The following is a 20,677-nucleotide window of genomic DNA, read 5'->3' as shown; positions in this document are numbered from 1 at the left end:
ATAACTTGGACTACCTGACCACTGTCACTGCCAAATCTCTATAGGTAGTATTTGTTCTATCCTGAAATTTATTACCATTTACATTTCTCCCTCATATATGCTCAACTTTTTATTTAAACATACCTTCTTAGAGAGGGAGCATAGTATAGTGGTGGTCAAGAGTCACAAAGACACAAGGTAGCAATCACTCTGATACATATGAAATAATCATTCCCACACACTTCCCTTCTGTTACAGTTTGTCTAGGTTATCACCCTCACTGCTATGTGTTCAGGAATGGTAACCTCACACACACATACTCTCTCTTCACAGCCCAGCTAGTAATGGTTACAGTTCCTCAATATCCACAGGGGAATGGTTCCAGGATCCCCCCCAAAACACCAAATCTGCAGATGCTCAAGGTCCCTCACATAAAATGGCTTAGTATTGGCATATAACCTATGCATATCTTCCCATATACTTTAAGTCATCTCTGGATTACTTATAATACCTAATACAATATAAATGCTATGTAAATAGTTGTTATGCCATATTTCTTATTTGCATCATTTGTTATTGTTGTATAGTTATTTTTTATTGTTTTTTTCCAAATAATTTTTATCTGCAGTTGGTTTAACCTGAGGATGTAGAACCCACAGATACGAAAGGCCACTATGTATCAACCTTGCCAGTGATGCCTTTAAGATACACAATGATCCAATTCTGGCCAACGCAACCTAAAAAGAAGTCCACTGGGGAACTTCTAGAAAATATTTTCCTCCTTTAATAGAGATGCTGCTCTTTTGTGCCCGACATCATAGTGTCTACACACAATACTAGAATTGCTGTAGCTTTCCTGAATAATGAGGGGAGAAGTGGACATACTGAGGATGACAGGTCAAAACAATAGAAAGCATGTGAGAACTTGATTATGTTTCTGAGCTGCTGAATTAACCAACCTGCCACTGCTCTCCTATTGTTAATGTGAGATAATGAAAGCCTGTTGTAGGTTAAACTACTGTTCTGGAGTTACCTGCAGTGAAAAACCACCTAATAGATAAGGGTTTACATCTCAGTTCTGCCACTTATTAAACCATGTCATATACAACAGAGGTCCCAAATCTTTTTGGCACCAGGGACCAGTTTCATGGAAGATAATTTTTCCATGGACTGGGGTGGGGGTGAGAGGAGGCAGAGCTTCGGCAGTGATGCCAGTGATGGGGAGTGGCTTTAAATACAGATGAAGTTTCCCCTGCCAGTCAGACGCTCACCTCCTGCTGTGTGCCTCTCCACCCCTGCCAAGTTTCACAGACAACAATTTTTCCACACATGTGGAGGGAAGGGTGCAGAGCTCTGTGGCCCAGTCCCCTAAAATCTTGGACGATGGCCCAAGGATTAAGGTGGGGACCACAGATGTGGAAAAAGTTACTCAAGTTCCTTGTATCCTCTGTTTTCTCATCTGTAAAGTAAGTATAAGAAAAGTACCTGTTCCAAAAGGTTGATTTTAAATGAAATAACGCAATTAAAGCAAAATAAGTGCTTTTATTATTTAATATTAAATTAAATTATCAGAACTAAACACACAACACCCTAAATACAAGTAAGCCAAATTTTAAAACACAAGAAGAAATATGGGACTGCAAACTAGTTCAACCTCTGTGGAAAGCAATATGGAGATTCCTTAGAGCAATACAAGTGGATCTACCATTTGATCCAGAAATCCCATTACTGGGCATCAAGCTAAAAGAACAAAAGACACTCTATAAAAAAGACAACTGCACTCGAATGTTTATAGCAGCACAATTCACAATTGCAAAGAAGTGAAAACAACCGAAGTGCCCATCAATACATGAGTGGATTAATAAAATGTGGTATATGTATACCATGGAGTACTACTCAGCTTTACAAAACAACAATGATATAGCACCTCTCGTGGATTGAGCTGGAACCCATTCCATTAAGTGAAGTATCCCAAGAATGGAAAAACAAGCACCACATGTACTCACCAGCAAATTGGTATTAACTGATCAGCACCTAAGTGGACATACAGGAATAACATTTATCGGGTGTTGGGCAGGTAGGGGGGCAGAGGATGTGTATATACATACACAATGAATGCGATGCGCACCATCTGGGGGGTGGACACACTTGAAGCTCTGACTTGAGGGGGGAGGGGGAACAAGGGCAATATACATAACCTTAACATTTGTACCCACATAATATGCTGAAAAAAATAAATTAAAAAGAATTTAAAAGCAAAGAAGAAATATATGTTATTCAAGGGCCAAGGGGTACTATTTTCAAAACAGAAATAAAAATAATAGTACAACTTCAAGCAAAGATTATTAGGGCTTTCAAATTTTGGTTAATGGAAAAAACAGCAAGTTTCCAACTGTCATAATTATAAGCATCACTATCATTGTCAAGTACTAATGAAAGATCTCAAGAGCATATGAAGCAGCAGTAAGGGGCACTAAGAAATGACAGTGAGGTCACATAACTTGTCCAAGGTTACATCAGTAGAGTCAGGATTGAAACCAGGTCTGTCTGGCTCTAGAGCCAATAACTATTCTCTGCTGCCTCTAAATCCTGTGTTTGTGTGTGTTTGTGTGTGTTCACTAAACCATTGTGCTGTTTATAGATCTGAGTTAGAAGCTGTTCTTATACAGGATCAGTACCTTGAAATTAGCAACTAATATAATTGATACAAAGGCATCCCTTATGGAAATCTCAAACTAACTCTTCATCCCTTTTAGGAAAAAAGTTTCTAAGACTACGTATTATAAAATGTGTTTCAATAAAGTTATTCAAAAATAAAATATTTGTTCCAGCACACTCCTGACATCTCCAAGGAATATATTCTGAGACCTTAACAAATATCCAAATTCTTGACTACCATGAACATATTATTTTCTCCATAAAACGCATATTTAAGATTTTAAAAAGTAACAAATTCTAGGCTCTTACAAGGATTGCTCTATACCAGCTATTCACAAAGTATGGTCCACGGACTCCTGGCAGTCCCCAACACCCTTTCAGAGAGTCCACAGCTCAAAGCTATCTTCCTAATAATTCTAATACATCTGCCCTTTTTGCTACACTAATATGATGATGAAAAGCAATGGTAAGTGAGATTGCTAATGCCTTAAAACAAATGAAGCAGCAGCACCAAAGTATACTTACTGGTAGTCACGTATTCTTCACCACCACCAGAGAGAGAGAGTTTTGCTTAACATTGTCTTTAATGAAACAATAAAATATTAATTTTATTAAGTCTCAACCTTTGAGTACACATCTTTTAATATTCTATGTGACAAAACAGGAAGTACACAAAGCATTTCTGCTGAACACCAAAGTAACATAGTTTTTAGAAGAAAATTCACTTCTGTAATTATTGAGTTCCAAGTTGAAGTAACTACTTTCTCGACAGAATACCATTTTTACTTAAAAGAACAACCACCGTAATAAGGAATGGGTTATTTGAAAGATAGTTTCTCAAAATCAAACAAAGTATGGCTGTAACTTCAAAGAAAATAACCAACAGTATTTGTTGCCAATGATAAAATTAGAGCTTTCAAGCAAATATCAGCATAACAGCTTCCCACCAAAGACTTTTCTGATGAGATCTATATCATTATTAACAAATGTGACTTCTTTATATCGTATAATGAAATGTGTCAACATTGCAAAAAGCAGCATAACTCAGTGAACCAATGCCTTCCAAATGACCAATGGGTAAAAACATGCACAGGTAAAAGATCCATTCAAAATGCAATACGGACCAAAGGATTTTAAACATAACAGGTTACAAAAAGTTCATCAGCATGATGTCAGATTCCACATGGCAACTAACCATTAATAAGCTACCAATTGTAGCATTTTGGTGTGATATCAAAGAAAAACATCAACATTATCTTAAAAGGCTATTAAAATACACCTCCCTTTGCAAACCACCCATGAGGCCAGCTTCTCTTTGCATACTTCAACCAAACAGCATACTACAATAGTGTGAATGCAGCAGCAAGTATGTTATTTTGTCTGTCTTCTCCTAAACCAGACATTACAGATGTGTGTAAAATGTAAAACAACTCTGTCTTCTCACTAAATTATTTTGGTTTGGAAACAGTTGCCTTTTATTAAAAATAAGTTATTTATGTTAAATGCAATGGGTTTATTATTATTTATATGAATAAATAAGCATGTTATCGGTTTTAATCTCTAACAGAGTAAGCATCCCCATATTTAACATCTTACCTTTGGTTATCCTGTTCCTTTTACTTGAAGCATCCTTTCTCCCCCCATGTAGCCACATCCAGAGGCTGCCAATCCTCCAAAACTCAGCTCAACAGCTACCTTTTTCATCATCTCCTACCTCTGCTCCTGCAAATGATTTCCTCCTATTTGATTTGCCAATGCACTTTATCTGCACTTTATCTTTCAAGATTAACATCGCTACATAATTTATCTTCCTTGAGGGCAGACTATTCATCTCTGTATCTCCATCTCAACACACAGTGGGCACAGAATGAACACTTGTAAAATTAATAGTTATAAAATTTGACAATTATTAACAAACTATATCCCAAAGAACAAGAAAGAAGAATATAAAATGACTTTTTATCTGGTAGATAAATGTAATTGCAGATTTGAAGGGGACCTTAGAAGCCTCCAGGTCCAACTTCTGATCTAAATTATCCCTCCGAAGTGTTTCTCTCAATCAGAATTCTTTATTAAAAAGAAAAGCAAACTATACGTACCTAAGTATAAAAGAAAGTTTTTAAAAAGATGTCTCCAGAAAAGCAAAGAACCAGAATTATAATCCATACAGCCAAGAACATGCCCAAAAGCATGCCTCAACTTCCCAGAGATGTCACCATTGTTGTTCTACTGTTGCTGCTGGGCACAGATGCCATCGCATGCACCACCCACCCCATCAGCAGTCCAGACACCACACTTAGAACCATTGCTTCTGCTGCTTCTGAAACTAAATGAGATTGTAACTACTGCTACCACCCATCATCAGAATGGATTTTGTGCAGTTCCATCTTCTTTATATTACTAACTTCCAATCCAAAATTAGAGGAAGAAATATTTTACTGACAGAACCAAGGTATGTACTCATGCCCTAGATGAAAATGGGGCTAGGAATAATAAAGCATTTACCATTTTTAGCTTCCCCCATGAAAAGGAGGATCTGCCTCATAAATTGGTAGGATTTTCCAAATACAGAAAAAGGGATCAAATGATGGAAAGCAAACAAACAACAACAACAAAAAAACAAGTATTCACTATTCATAACAACCTTTACTGATGGCATTCAAGCAACCACATTACCCCAAATAACAATTACCAAAACCATATAGTAATTAGAATCAAAGTAGCATCCCACAGATTACTTAGTGGCTACCACAAGAAAAGTAAACTTTTTAAGAGAAGTATCAGATTTTGTCACCACTTTACCCAGTTGTCAATTAGCCTCACTGAGAGTAGGACAGCTGGATATGTGCCTCCAAAGTGTTTCTCTCAGTCAGAATTCTTTATTAAAAAGAAAAGCAAACTATATGTGCCTAAGTATATGATGCAAATGATGATATAATGCATAATGATATACACAGCAACAACTATGAAGTATTTGTTCCCCAAATGTTTTAATTTAAACAAACCTTTTGATCTAGCTTTCAGCTTTCAGGAAATACAAGGTAATAAATCAGACAAATTCAAAATCTGGAACATTTTAAAGGTGGCAGCATTTGGACGTGACTAGTATCCAAATAGTCATGAAAAGAAAAAGAAAAAAAACATTGGGAGAGGTGTTGTAGATTATAATAAAATGGATATTCATTTACACACACTGTAAATGCAATTGCATAGTCCTTGATTAGATCCCGGTTTGAACAAACCAGCAGTAAAACACATTGTTTTGAACTAAACTATGTTTCCTGCTCCCAAAATTCACATGTTTAAACTCTTAACCTCAGAACGTAACTAACGTATGTGGAGAAGGGGCCTTTACATATATGATTAAGTTAAAAGGAAGCCATCAGCATGGACCCTATTCCTTATAAGACAAGGAAATTTGGACACACAGATGCCAGGGATGCTTGCACACAGAGGAAAGACCATGTGAAAACAGAGTAGGAACATAGCCATCTGCAAGCCCAGGAGAGAGGCCTCAGAAGAAACCAAACCTGCCTACACCTTGATCCAACCCAAATCAACAAGGTCAGAAAGCATCAAGTCCAGGAAAAGAAATTTTCAATCTTTTCCATCGCTTTTAAACCCCTTAGCAATACACTTCACTGACGTTATCTTCAAGATATTTATATACCGCCATCAACAATTACAAGCTTGACAAGGACTGGAGAAGTTTTTCAGACTGATAATCTAATTTGGGGACTAAATAATTTTCTGCCATCCACCTTAAAGACTATGTTACTATATACTATAATATTAATAGTATTCATTTCAAGAGATTTTCATTCAATAAGGTTAATGAGAGATAGATAGATCCACTTCAGCTCTAACACAGTTTATGCATTCACTAAACAAGTGTTACTGAAATTCTACTAAGTGTCAAACACAACCGGAAAGAAAGGAAGGAGGAAACATTTATGAGAATTTAACAACATGCCAGGAATTTCACTATGTCTCCTCTACATTCATTAACTTATGCAAGATAAATAACCCTGTACAGTAAGTACAAGTTGAGTATCCCTTAGCCAAAATGCTTGGGACCAGAAGTGTTCTGAAGTTCTGATTTTTTTTAGATTTTAGAACATCTGCATTATACTTACTGGTTGAGTATCCCTAATCTGAAAATCCCAAATGATCCAATGAGCATTTCCTTTGAGCATCATGTTGGTGCTCAGAAAGTTTTGGATTTGGGATTTGGGGCCGGGCATGGTGGCTCACGCCTGTAATCCTAGCACTCTGGGAGGCCAAGGAGGGAGAATCACTCAAGGTCAGGAGTTCGAGACCAGCCTGACCAAGAGTGAGACCCCATCTCTACTAAAAATAGAAATGATCTGGACAACTAAAAATATATAGAGAGAAAAATTATCCAGGCATAGTGGCACACGCCTGTAGTCCCAGCAAGGCAGGAGGATCACTTGAGCCCAGGAGTTTGAGGTTGCTGTGAGCTAGGCTGATGTCACGCCACTCTAGGCTGGGCAACAGAGTGACACTCTGTCTCAATCAATCAATCAATTAATCAATGAAAGTTTTGGATTTTAGAGTATTTTGGATTTTGAATGTTCAGATTACTTCACCAGAGCCAAGATTCAAACCTAGGGTAGACCAATTTCAGAGCCCTAAACAAAATAATTTTTGCTCTCAAAAGGTCTATAGTCTAATGCAGAAACAGAGAAGTTACAATAAAATGTGATTAGTATCACAAAAGGGGGAAAATAATAATGCTCTGAAAGCACATAAGAGAGATTTCTGAGTCCACAGTATCAGGAAAGTCTTTCAAGATAAACCTATACCAAGACCACAACTACATGCCATCCAAAAGAGAAAGATGACCTGGTTCATGTTCTCTAAAAATTCTTGGTATCCAAATGGTCAAGAACCATAACTCTGGTATCTTATATAAGCAAATAACTTCTAGCCACAGATACACAACAAATACCATGCTGAACTATGTCTAGTACTCCATAAAATCTGCAGGTCCATATGTGTCCTATATATCTAAGGTTATTCAAAGCCTTCTGGAAATCAATCACAATAAATAAACAGTTTGATAGCTAAGTTTACCCTCTGGTTTTCATCCTATTTCATACAGAAAAATCTTTCTAATATAAATTATTTAATGCCTTCATAAATGTACTATGATGGTTAATTTTTCAACTTGACTGGATTAGGGGATACTCAGATAGCTGGTAAAGCATTATTTCTGGGTATGTCTATGGGAGTTTCTGGAAGAGACTGGCATTTAAATCAACAGACTAAGGAAGATCCACCCTCACCCAGTGCAGGTGGGTACCATCCAATAAAACAAAAAAGCAGAAGAAAGTTGAATTCCTTCCCTTTTGGAGCTAAGACACTCATCTTCTCCTGCCCTTAGACATCAGAACTCCAGGTTCTCCAGCCTTCAGACTCCAGGACTTGCATCAGCAACCTCCCAAAGGTTGTCAGCCTTTGGCCTCAGACTGAGAATTACACTGTTGTCTTCCCTGGTTCTCAGGCCTTCAAACTTGAACTGAGCCACACTACCTACCAGCTTCCCTGGTTCTCCAGTTTGTAGATGGCCTATCCTGAGACTTCTTAGTTTCCATAATCATGTGTGCCAACTCCCATAATAGATCTATATCTGTATCTATCCACCTATCTATCTATCTATCGGTTCTGTTTCTCTGGAAAATCCTGAATAACACATATACTATATAGGCCATATATTTAACTTTTTCTTGGTAAGAGAGAACATGACAAACTTTCATTATTATTCTTAGTATTACAAATACAACTAATACCCTTAAAGCTAATTAGGTTGTGCAAGGATGTTTTCCTTATACTATTTATGACTTACTTGGCTTTTTTAATATATTAAAAATATGTAATTTTTTTCCAATTTCTTTATTGCTATCACATTGTAGCAATCTCACTGTACTGCTATCAGTATGTGTGTTTATGGCAACTACATACTTATGTTCAACCTAAGTGCAACTGACATTTAAAGAATGATGTTTGTTGAAATGGATTAAAGAACTGAACATAAAGACCTAAAATCACAAAACTCATAGAAGAAAACGTATGGGAAAAGCTCCTTGATATTGGCCTTGGCAATGATGTTGGTGGATATTACACCAAAAGCTCAGGCAACAAAGCAAAAATAAACAAGGTCAACTACATCAAGCTAACAGGCTTCTGCACTGCAAAAGAAACAATCAACAAAATGAAAAGGTAGTCTATGGATTGGGAGAAAATACTTGCAAACTAAATATCTGATAAGGGGTTAATATCCAAAATATATAAGGAACACATACAACTCAACAGCAAAAGTAATCATAATAATCCAATGAAAAAATGGCCAAAGGATCTAAACAGATACTTTTCCAAAGATATACAAATGGCCAAGAGGTATATAAAAAGGCACTCAACATCACTAATCATCTGGGAAACGCAAGTCAAAACCACAATGAGATATCACCTCACACCTGTTAGAATGGCTATTATCAAAAAGACAAGAGATGACAAGTGTTGGCAAAGGGTGGAGAAAAGAAAACCCTTGTACACTGTTATTACAAATGTTAATTGGTACAGACATTATGGAAAATGGTGTAGAAACATTACACCATTACACACATTACAGACATTTCCATAATGTACAGACATTATGGAAAATGGTCCTTAAAAAATTAAAACTGGTACTGCCATATGACCCAGTAATCCCTTTGCTATGGAAGGGGTTACCCAAAGGAAATGAAATCAGGATCTTTAGAGATAGCTGCATTCACATGTTCATTGCAGCATTATTCCAATAGCCTTGGTATATAAACAACCTAAATGTCTATCAACATATGAATGGATAAAGAAGCTGTGGGTGTGTGTACATATTAAAATATATTTATATATATAATATACACACAGAAAGATATATTGTTCAGCCTTAAAAAAAAGAGATACTGCCATTTACAAAAATGTGTATGAACCTCGAGGATGTTATGTTGCTAAATAAGCCAGAGAAAGAAAAATGCTACATGATCTCACATGTAGGATCTTTAAAAAAAAAAAGTCTTAAAAAAAAAAAAAAGTTGAATACATAAAAACAGAGAGTAGAACCGTGGTCACTGAGAAGGAGGAGAAGGAAATGAGAAGCAGGTCAAAGGGTACAGACTTACAGTTATGTAAGATAAATAAGTCTATAGATCTAGTCGACACCATGAGGATTATAATTAATAATATTGTATAGTATGCTGAAAATTTGCTAAAACAGTAGATTTTAGATGCTCCCACCAAACACATCAAAAAAAGATAACTATGGAAGATGATAAATAGGTCAATTTGCTTGATGGCAGTAATCATTCCACTGTGTATACATATATTAAAATAGCATAATATACACCTTGAATATGTACTTTTAGAAAAGAAAAAAAAGAACAGTGATTGTTGATAATCTAGGCTAAAATAATAAAACTATTTTGGGCATATCTAGCTAGTATGAGGATATTATTATAGAAGAAAAATCCCAGGCCGGGCGCGGTGGCTCACGCCTGTAATCCTAGCACTCTGGGAGGCCGAGGCGGGCGGATTGCTCTAGGTCAGGAGTTCAAACCCAGCCTGAGCAAGAGCGAGACCCCGTCTCTACTATAAATAGAAAGAAATTAATTGGTCAACTAATGTATATAGAAAAAATTAGCCGGGCATGGTGGCACATGCCTGTAGTCCCAGCTACTCGGTAGGTTGAAACAGAAGGATTGCTTGAGCCCAGGAGTTTGAGGTTGCTGTGAGCTAGGCTGATGCCATAGCACTCACTCTAGCCTGGGCAACAAAGCAAGACTCTGTCTCAAAAAAAAAAAAAGAAAAGAAAGAAAAATCCCACATAACAAAGTCTCACAGATTATTGATATTGAAAGGATCTTACAGGCACCTGTTATTTACATATATTTCTCTTCATTGCAGAAAGAATTCAGGCTGCCAGAGATCATCCAATCTACTTTTTAGTCCACACACTCCTAGATTTCTGCCTTCCTCTTCCTGTCACTCAAAGATCCTCTGAACCTACACAAAATATGTCTTCTACTTTCCAAATAATAGCCTTTCAAATATTCATTTTTTCCAACTTATTTTATGGCATTAATGATTAATATATGTGCAAGATTTCAAAGATTTTTCTTTGTGTATTACATATTACCCAATAAAATGAATACATCAGAGACATTTAAGTGTATTCTTTTATAAATTTTATCTTTTTTGATTCTCATAACCACCTACAAAATAGGCAAGGCAAGTATCATCCCATTCAAATATCATGTCCATTTAGGAGAAAGAGATACCTGCCTCTTATGAGCTATGTGATCTTAAGCTAGTTACTGAACTTCTCTAAGACTGATTCCTCATCTTCAAATTTGGAATGACATTATACTACCTCCTACCTCATATGTTTATGGTGAAGATTAGCTAGATAATATATGTTATCTTATGTAATATCTACCCCATATAAACACACAATGTTAGCTCATTATTATTATATAAAAGGTGAGGGGACTGCCCAAATCACTTATTTTCTCAATCTCACAGCAGCATCCTGTGTTTTACCTATTCTGTCTCCCACAAAACCAAAAATGTTTATAGTTGCCTAACAACTGTTTTTCTTTTTTCCACCCTTGGGCAACCAGTAGAAATTTCTAAAGTTACTACTATCATCTCTTCTAAGTGAAATTCTCAAAAGTTGAAAATTGCTAAAGCTTTTCTTTAGAAAAGTAAATTCTCAATAGAACGTAATGAAGTTAGCATGCAACACAATGAAATTTATACTCAAAATGGGAAATGTCAGATTAATTGATAAACAAACTGGTTTCTCTAACCTACTATTATATTATCTCTTAAAAATTTTATCTGATATTTTCAAATGGTAAAGATAGCTAATTTATGGTTTGGGATATCAACTACAACAGGGGAAACCTGTTTCATCAATCAAAACTATTGACAATGTTGACAAGAAACATAAAATGCATATAAGAATTAAAAAAAAAAAATAAAGGCCTAGACTTAGTGAAAAATTAAGTTGCATACCTCATACAAAAAAATTTTGTATGTTCATTAGTGCTGGCAAAAAGGTGGTCCTAGGATTTAAAAAATAATGATAATATCTAATTTAATTTTCCCATTAACTTTGCCAGGAAGCTTAGGCTAGTGTTAAATTCTAGAATATTGAGAAGAAAATAAAACAGACACTAGAAAAAAGACATTAAATGAAGTACCAATCAGTACCAACTTGATAATACAATTTGGTAATAGAAAACTGCACAGAAAGTCTGAGACAACAGCAAATCAAAACATTAGTCCAAACATGACCATTGACACATGGCAAATATGAGACAAAGATTTAAAATGTAAGAATACAGCTCATGAGAGAAAAACATTATTAGGAAAATGCAATAATAAATGAATGAAGTCTAGTAGCAAATAGCTGATAAATAACAAAATTACTCTGAAACAATCTCAGAAACCCTACAGTCTGCCAGTGTAAGTATAAGCTCCCTTCATTGGTTAATTTTTCACTAGAGTAGGAGTGTTATCTATTCAAAGTGTTAGACCAAGATAAATTGACTATAGAGAAATAAACTATTCAAAGAAGTACCTAATAACCATTCTTACAACTATTTGCATTTATATAATGCTCTTAGTTAAGCAGTGGGCCTCAAAATGACAACTACAACAAGCACAGAATAAACACTCCATGCAGTTGATCAAAAACTAGTGATAAATGTCTCTTAAATCTTCAAAACTGAAAACCATAGGTCTATTTTTTCTAAAAATAGACTTTGTTATTTGCATCCCCTGTAGTATAAGTCTGATTTTAAAATTCGTATAATTTTGTTTATGGCTGATAATGAGGGCAGAATATGGGTATATATGTGGAGTAAGGGAGAGGCTGAGAAATTCTTCACTGGTATGTGAATGAATTCTATACTTGCCTTTTAAAATGTGCTCTTTTTCTAGAAAGGAAAACCCCTTTGGGTTTACACTACTTTCATATTTGTGAAAACTTCACATGGTAGTCTTCAAAGAGCCAGACCACTTGTTTTCAGTCATTTGCCAGGTGGGCTGAACTTTCACCACAAAATTAATGACTAATGGTATGTATGTATATATTCACATACACACACACACACATCTGTGTGTGTATACCTTTAGAAATGATTACACTGTTTAAATTAAAGGCACTAACATTGCTCTTCCTACCACAAAAAAATGGTAGTAAAAAATTTGGGAAGATTCTATAATAATAACCTCAATTTGTGGAACTAAACATGACTCAAAAAGAAGGGGAAAAAAACAAAAAAACCTTTGCTGACATGATTGGCTACATCATTCAACTAGTGTAAGCCATCTGGGCCATGCTACATCTGAAATCTCATCATGCTGTTTGGGGTGTGTTACCTTGTGGACCAATTCATGTAAAAGTGCTAAAACCTTTTAAAATGTCAGGACAACATAGTTTACATATCTGAAGCTTAAATAAATGAATATATAACAGCATGGCAATGACAAAATTCACATTTATTTTAGAACCAAGGCTCATCCCAAAAATTATTTGTCAACCATCTAGAAGTAGCCCAGCCTTTTACCAACCAAGTGGTTATTTACTATAGCAACTTCATTACCAACATTTCCAAAATTTTCCATACACTTCAGTGATGAGCTATTAAACAGTCTCTGTATGTGTTGTTACCTGGGCAACACTCTAAGAAGGTTTTTACCTTTACAGGGGGGGGGAGGTCAACTTTACATCATTTTAATTAGAAGCAGTGAGTGTGAAATGATCAGCAAACAGAAAAACTTGAAAACTGCCACCACTGCTTCAATTTGATTAATAGACACAACTTACTATCATTTATCCTCATTTCTAGCCACCTAATTCCCCTGTGGAACAAGGAAAGCTCCAACCAGGACTTCAAAGCAACTCCCTTGCTAAAATCCAAGGGAGTTCTTGGAGTAAAAAAAAAAAAAAAAAAAATCTATCAATCCCTCACAACTGGATTTGGTACGAAATACCCTGCTTTGTTGCCCTAAATTCTGAAAGCCACTCCACTTGGCTGTGGATCTATATAAACTATCTTTCTGCCTAAACTAGACCTGCCTCTGAAAATTAAGATCCAGTCATTTAGAAATTACATTTTAGAAGGCCCTTTGAAAAGACTTTCAAAACTGCTTCCTCTTCTGCTACATCCAATTTAATGCTATCTGGCAAAGAAACAACACTGTATCTCTTTACACACGCGCGCGCGCGCACACACACACACACACACACACAAATTTTCCTTTCCAACAGTTTTAGGATTGGTAGACTCAAGGTTATTTCTCTAATACTAATAATTTCTCCCTTCAGCTTTTACCCTAAGGGTACTTAAGTGTTCTCTGGGTCATATTTTAATCAGGAGCACAGCATATAAAGCTTGTTTAATGTTAAGAAGTACTAGATGACTCCACAGTCAAAAATGAAAGATAAGCTGAAAAGCAGAGAGGAAAACTGGCATTCTAGGCTCTTAACCATCTGGTGCTAACTTACTCTTTCTTGCCTAGCTATTTCATTATTCATTTTCCCCTATCTATGCCTCTATACCTCTGATCACACTGGCTCCTAGTCCCTGGAGACTAAAAAGGCCTTTCTCTCCATACTAATTGTCCTATTTCCACATGTCCAAATCCTACCGTTCTTCAAAGCATAATTCAAACGTGACCTCTTATCTTTACAACTAACAGTAAACTCTTGCTCTTCTCTAAACTCTTACATTACCTTTATCTCTTTACCACCCATTACTTTCAGCCTTTCATTATCTTTGTTTCCATATTTAATCCCCTACCTAAGCATAAAGTCCTCAGGGTCAAGGTCCATGCCTTATTCATCTCTATTCAAAGTATTTTACCACAATGCTTTGCACATATTCAGCACTCAAACTGAATTAAATGAATGGCTAGGGTTAGGAAAGAAGAGAAAGCTATGGGAAACAACTCTAGATGAGGAATCCAGAGCCCTGGCTTTGCTAATGACTAGTGATATGACCTTAGAATTCAGGCTTTTAGTATGTTCATCTGGAAAGTTAGGAGGGTGGGCTAGAGCAATTTGTTTTTTTAAGCACATGCTATTATCTATTAGCTGGACATAAATTAATTTGGGGGTTGAAACCCAGTATTTTTTTTAATGAAATTAAAATAATAGAATATATTAAAGTGTATTACAAGCAATGGTATGCTTATAAATGTTTAACAATTAGCTATGGAGGTTTGGAGAGGGATGAATGTACCATTTGCTGATTTCCCTAGTATAAATACTCCCACTGTGACCAATTTCAAGCTATCAACATCATGTCACTGAACATCTGTAAAGCTAGAAGGGAAGAGATATGCACAATTGCTCTCACAAGCCTTTATGAGCCAACTCAGCATGGCCCTGAAAAGATAAGTATTCTTTAACCAAACCTTCCTTTCAACTTTATGTGTATGTAGCATGCTGAATCAAGATATAAAATTTATTTCTGTGGGTCACAGTTAAAATAGTTTAATAAATGTTCAGCTGAATAATTCCCTAGTCTCTTCCATATAAACTACATAATTCAATAAATCTCAATCTTGGTTACATATTTAGTCTCTTCACCACAATTTCTCTTCACCACAAATACTCTTCAAAAATGAGAGTAACAGGGTGGCACAGTGGTTCATGCCTATAATCCCAGCACTTTGGGAAGCCAAGGTAGGAGGATCACTTGAAGCCAGGAGTTTGAGACCAGCCTGGGCAACATAGCAAGACCCTATATCTACAAAAATTTTTAAAAATTAGTGAGGCATGGCCGGGCATGGTGGCTCACGCCTGTAATCCTAGCACTCTGGATTACAGAGTGCTGAGACGGGTGGATTACTCGAGGTCAGGAGTTCGAAACTAGCCTGAGCAAGAGCGAAACCCTGTCTCTACTATAAATAGAAAGAAATTAATTGGCCAACTAATATATATAGAAAAATCAGCCGGGCATGGTGGCGCATGCCTGTAGTCCCAGCTACTCGGGAGGCTGAGGCAGTAGGATCACTTGAGCCTAGGAGTTTGAGGTTGCTGTGAGCTAGGCTGACGCCATGGCACTCACTCTAGCCTGGGCAACAAAGTGAGACCCTGTCTCAAAAAAAAAAAAAAAAAAAATTAGCGAGGCATGGTAACATGCGCCTAAAGTCCAAGCTACTCTGGAGGCTGAGGCAAGAGGATCACTTGAGCCCAGGAGTTCAAGGTTGCACTGTGCTATGATTGCACCACTGTACTCCAGCCTGGGCAACAGGGTGAGACCCTGGTTGGGGGGAAGTAATAGATGTCTGTTGATATCACCAGAAGGCAAATTATAAGGAGTACAAATCTGGTTTAAGGAATAGCACCAAAGGCCAAGGTTCTCAGCCTTTGTTCAGCCACACACACTTGAAGGATACAACATACTCCTTCTAGTAACAATGGCTACCTTAAAAAAGGGGAAAAATAGGGGGAGAGAAAACTTATAGTATGAAAAAAAAATCCAGGTAATTCTGGTATTTGTGCCCATGCCCCCATCCTACTGAAAATCAAGGTACAGAGAAAAACCAGAGCAATAAAAAGTAAATTTCCATGCCTGATGTTTCCCAAATTCCTCAGCACAAGCTTGCATCCCTCAACGAGACCTCCATTACTAAGAATCCCTTACTAGAACTAAATTTTTGCTGTGGACTATGGACATGCTGAATTTAGAATAGACAAGGAGAAAAATAACACCACAAACTGTTGTTAGACTTGATATTCTGGGAAAATCAGGCTTTTATTGAAAAAAAACTTTCTTATTTTCTTACTTCTTATTCAAGCTTACTAAACTGGATGAGAAGTTTCCCGAATATATTTTTGGCTGTACTATGTCTATCACAACACAGCCTGTAACCAGATTTTTCATGAGTATTTATACTGAATTGCATTTTCTATTTTTAAGGCTATTTAAAAAACAAGACAGCTCAGAATTTCAAGTACACTAATAATCTTAGCCCAAATCTAACTCTAAATCAACTGATATATGCCTAAAAGTTTCCCAGGAAAATCCCCAAAAATTACACCAAAAAACACCAAAAGATGACAAAAAAAAGAGTCAACATGAGCATAAACTTGCTATACTCAAACAATTACAGTGTCTTATCTGTTGAATAACAGCAATATGGTAAGTAAATGAAGTATACAAAGGAGAATGTTGAGATGCAAGTTTTGCTTAATTCAGTAACTCTTCCTCATTATGGTCCACTGATGTTCACATCCTTACTCCCAATTCAAATACCGACTATAAAGTCAAAATTATTCCCCATTCTGAAAAGTCAGGAGTAAACCAATGTCTTTGTCTATAATCTCAATATCAAAATTCTCCTTAAAAAACTATGTTTTACCATAACTCATGCTCAAGTCTGTACTTTCTGCCTCCCATTTGTCATGACAAATGCTCATTAGACCATCTCCATAAGAAATCCCCGAGCTGTCTTTGAAATACCAACAGCTAGAATAGCGTTGGGCTACTTGTCATCGTGAAAACACATGGCTGACCCCATTTACATAAAGCAAGAGTTACAATCATATAGCAATATATTAAAACTTGTGACATATAAGCAAAAAAGTTCTGGACCTGGGGATTCTACAGGCTATAGTATGGACTTCATTCTCCAAACACCCTCTATCCAGTCATAATCATCCTCACACCACTTGAAGACAACAGTAGGCTGGAAGCAGTCCCAGTTTTATACCCCCAAAACAAAACATTTTTACTCCTTAGCTACTACTATCTTCAAAGTCAATGTCTTGAAGCCTGGCTATCTCCCACATATACTATTTTTTCTGGGCACAACAGAATTCTCTCTTTTGACTACTCCAAAATAATGGATAAAAGGATAATAATGGATAAAAAGACTTTCAGCTTTACTGCTAAATCACCTGGGAGTTCAAATAAATATACAGTAACTGAGCAATTTCAAGTTTGGGTTAAGGCAAAGAAAAAAAATTTTAAGTACAGTTTTTAGAAGTCACAAGTTTAGAACTGGTAAACATGAAAACTGATAAACATGAAAACTCTTGTTTTATATGCCTAATAAAATTGTGTCTTTCAAAGAAAGACTGTTATAAGTACTAAGTAAAAAATTATCTAAATCATGAAACAATTATCAAAAAAACAAAAAATTTTCAGAACATCATAACTATAACAAACATTCCCATCAAATTATTCAGGTCAAAAAAAAAAAAACTTCACACATTTACAGTATGGAATATATACACCTTTTTAGGCTGGTTTGTATATTCTCTAAATGTCCCAACAGTACAGAGACTTACTATCGTGTTTCCAGATTTCAAGAGTACAGTGTAGACTATATAATATGTTCACATATAAACTCTGCCCTACTTCATCTACTTCTCCCCAGATGATTTAATAATATATAATATCAAAGCATATCTTGATTATAGACACCAATGTAACTCAAAGTCTTGGCTCACCCCCCCCCAAGCAGGAGACCATTTAATACAATTTGATGATAATGTATATATTAAGTTCATATTGTCAGTTTCATAAGGGACGCTCTACTGAGATAATGAATCACAGGCCAGTTTTCCAGTGCTAACAGCTTGTGAACCAATATTTTCCATGGACAAACTCCACTTCCAATTTGACCACAAGCAAACTTCATGTCCGTATCCTCTGACATCCTAACTAGTAGATATTCTACAGAAGTGCATAAGATGCCAAATATAAGCATTACTGTGAGAAAAGTCAGGTTTTCATAAAACCGTATTTTCAGAATTTTAACAAGCAAGTACTTACCTCCCATCACGCATGAAAAAAGTTAAATGTATTTAAAAATCTCTAAGCTTTCCAATGCCAAAAACGCAAGCCTTGAAAAAGGTTTCTAAACTGCCCTTAAATCTGTCAAGCAAGCAAAAGTTCTTCTTACCATTAGTGTAATGAGGTTGGCAATTCAGTTCACTGACATGAAACCATCAACTCCGCAAGTGACCACCTAAATTTTAGTACACTTTCTAAGTTAACCCTATCTGAAAAGTCCAAGGAGAATACACAAGCACCTGGGCACACTGTCCTAGGGTCAGAAATGAACTCTTGTCAGTACAGCCCCTTGCACTCGGCCACCTCCAGCTGGCCCGTGGGCCCTTTCCACATGCTGACGCACTGCCCAACCCTGCACCGTTGGCGACCAGTGCAAAGTACTAGCCCAGTCTCAGAAACTTTGACTCGGTAGTTACCGGGACACTGAGCACCCACAACCTGGGGGCGGGGGGAGGAGTGGAGGTGTTCGTCATGGCCCAGGCGGTCAACTTTGACTTTGACGCGAGGCATTCACTGCAGGTAGAGATCTGCCCAGGACGAAGCCCATCCCAGACTGCAAAACCACAAGCATCAACAGCAGGAGCCAAGCAAAGTGCTCGTCGGAGGAAGGGGAAGGGCGCGCGAGAGACTCGGTCACGAACAGGCGCTCGCGTGTGGGTTAATGCCCTAACCACACGCCCCCCGGACGCAGGGCTGCCGAGACGCCAAGCCGACAGCAGCCACCGCGCAGCGGCCAGCGGCAGCGGCGGAGGCGGCAGCAATGTCAGGAGGGCACAGCTGGAGGCGGCGGCCGCCCGAGCCACCCCTCCGCCCCCAGGTGAGGGCGCCGACCCCGCCCGCCCCGGCCGCGGGAGCGGCCACCGAGGAGAGCCGCGGCGTCCGTGAGGCGGCCGACAGTCCCGAACCCGCTGTGCGCCGCTCCCGATCCTCCCGCATCCCCGTCCCGGGCCGGGGCCCCACCTCAGCCCTCCCAGGCTCAGCCCCAGCGCCGACACCTCCGGGCCACCCCGGCCCGCGGCTCCGGGCCGCCGGGCCGCCCTCGGGACCCTAGGAGGCCGCCCTCGCCTCACCTCCTCACGTCTCCGCAGGCGCTGCCGGAACTACTCCTGAGGCGCCAGCTCCCCACCCGCCGCCCCGCGCTTCGAGGCCGGGCCGGTCCCGTTCACTCCGCCGCCGCCGGGGCCCGGGGAGGGCGGAGGGAGCCGAGAGGGGAGGGGAGAGGGACGGCCCGGCAGGAAGAGGCGAGGGAGGGGGCGGGCCGAGGGGGAGGCGAGTCGAGAGCGCGCGCGTCCAGGCCCCTCGGCGCGGCGTGCGCGCTCCTGAGGGCAGAGACGCCTTCTCTGCCCAGCGGCGGCGGCGGCGGCGCAAAAAAAGCGCGTGCACGTCGGCTCCGGGCCGCGGTTGGGCGCGGGCGGGGAGTGAGGACGCGGCGGAACCCGGGCTGTGGGAGCAGGCCGCCCCGGCGGGCGAGCTCGCGGCCCCCGGGGACCTCCGCGCCGGGGAAGGGGACGGCGCCCGCACGCCGGCCCGAGCGAGGCGAATCTGCCGAGCGGTTACTGAGTTCTAAGATAACTCTGGATTGGGAAGATTATTTATTTTCTTGCTCATAAATCTGGTTTTCATATTTTCATTCTTAATGCTCAGTAATCTTCAGGAAGTCACCTTAAAGAGTACGAAGTTTGCCGCCAGTTACTCTTTTCTGTTCTTCTTTCAAGGTGTCTGTGTGATTCCGAAGCGCTCCCGTGTTAATTCGTTCTGTGAGACTCGGGCTTTGAAGGGGGAAACAGGCGAGGAATGGACAGGAAAGTGCTAAGCCCTGTTGTGTATTTATATGAAGAAAATGTGCCCTCATTTTCACCTTTTTATCTTATGGGGTCATAGACTTTGGGAGTATAAACTAAATAGAGTTAAAATCATCCAACTCTTTTCGCTGCAAATCTTGTATTGATCCTTGTTTAAACTGTGGATATTCGTCTTGGATCCTGCAACCAGAAATGACCTGTGAATTTTCTTAATCTCCTTAGCACTTAGTGTCCGCAGGTTTGGGGCACCTCATATACTCAAGCTTATCTTTGTTAACCTGTGCAGTATTTTATCCCCCTCGAGTATCCTTGAGCACCTGCTTCATTCATTTGTATCTCTTCCACAATGCACCGTGCCTG

At 38.6% G+C, this 20,677-nt stretch overlaps 1 protein-coding gene across 3 annotated transcripts in view; it reads right to left on the bottom strand.

Moving 5' to 3' along the window:
• RABGAP1L (RAB GTPase activating protein 1 like) overlaps window positions 1-19,741 on the bottom strand; it is a 689,918-nt gene extending 670,177 nt beyond the window's left edge. For all 3 annotated transcript variants that reach the window (XM_076000395.1, XM_012765066.3, XM_012765067.3), the window contains exon 1: window positions 19,586-19,741. The gene's annotated coding sequence lies outside the window, so the exon portion shown is untranslated. The remainder of the gene's footprint in view (window positions 1-19,585) is intronic.
• Window positions 19,742-20,677: the final 936 nt, after the last annotated feature.

Source organism: Microcebus murinus, chromosome 2, assembly GCF_040939455.1.
Source record: "Microcebus murinus isolate Inina chromosome 2, M.murinus_Inina_mat1.0, whole genome shotgun sequence".
Classification (NCBI taxonomy): Eukaryota; Metazoa; Chordata; class Mammalia; order Primates; family Cheirogaleidae; genus Microcebus; species Microcebus murinus.
Note: the sequence above shows the minus strand (reverse complement) of the source record. Positions and strands in the feature narration are given on the sequence as shown.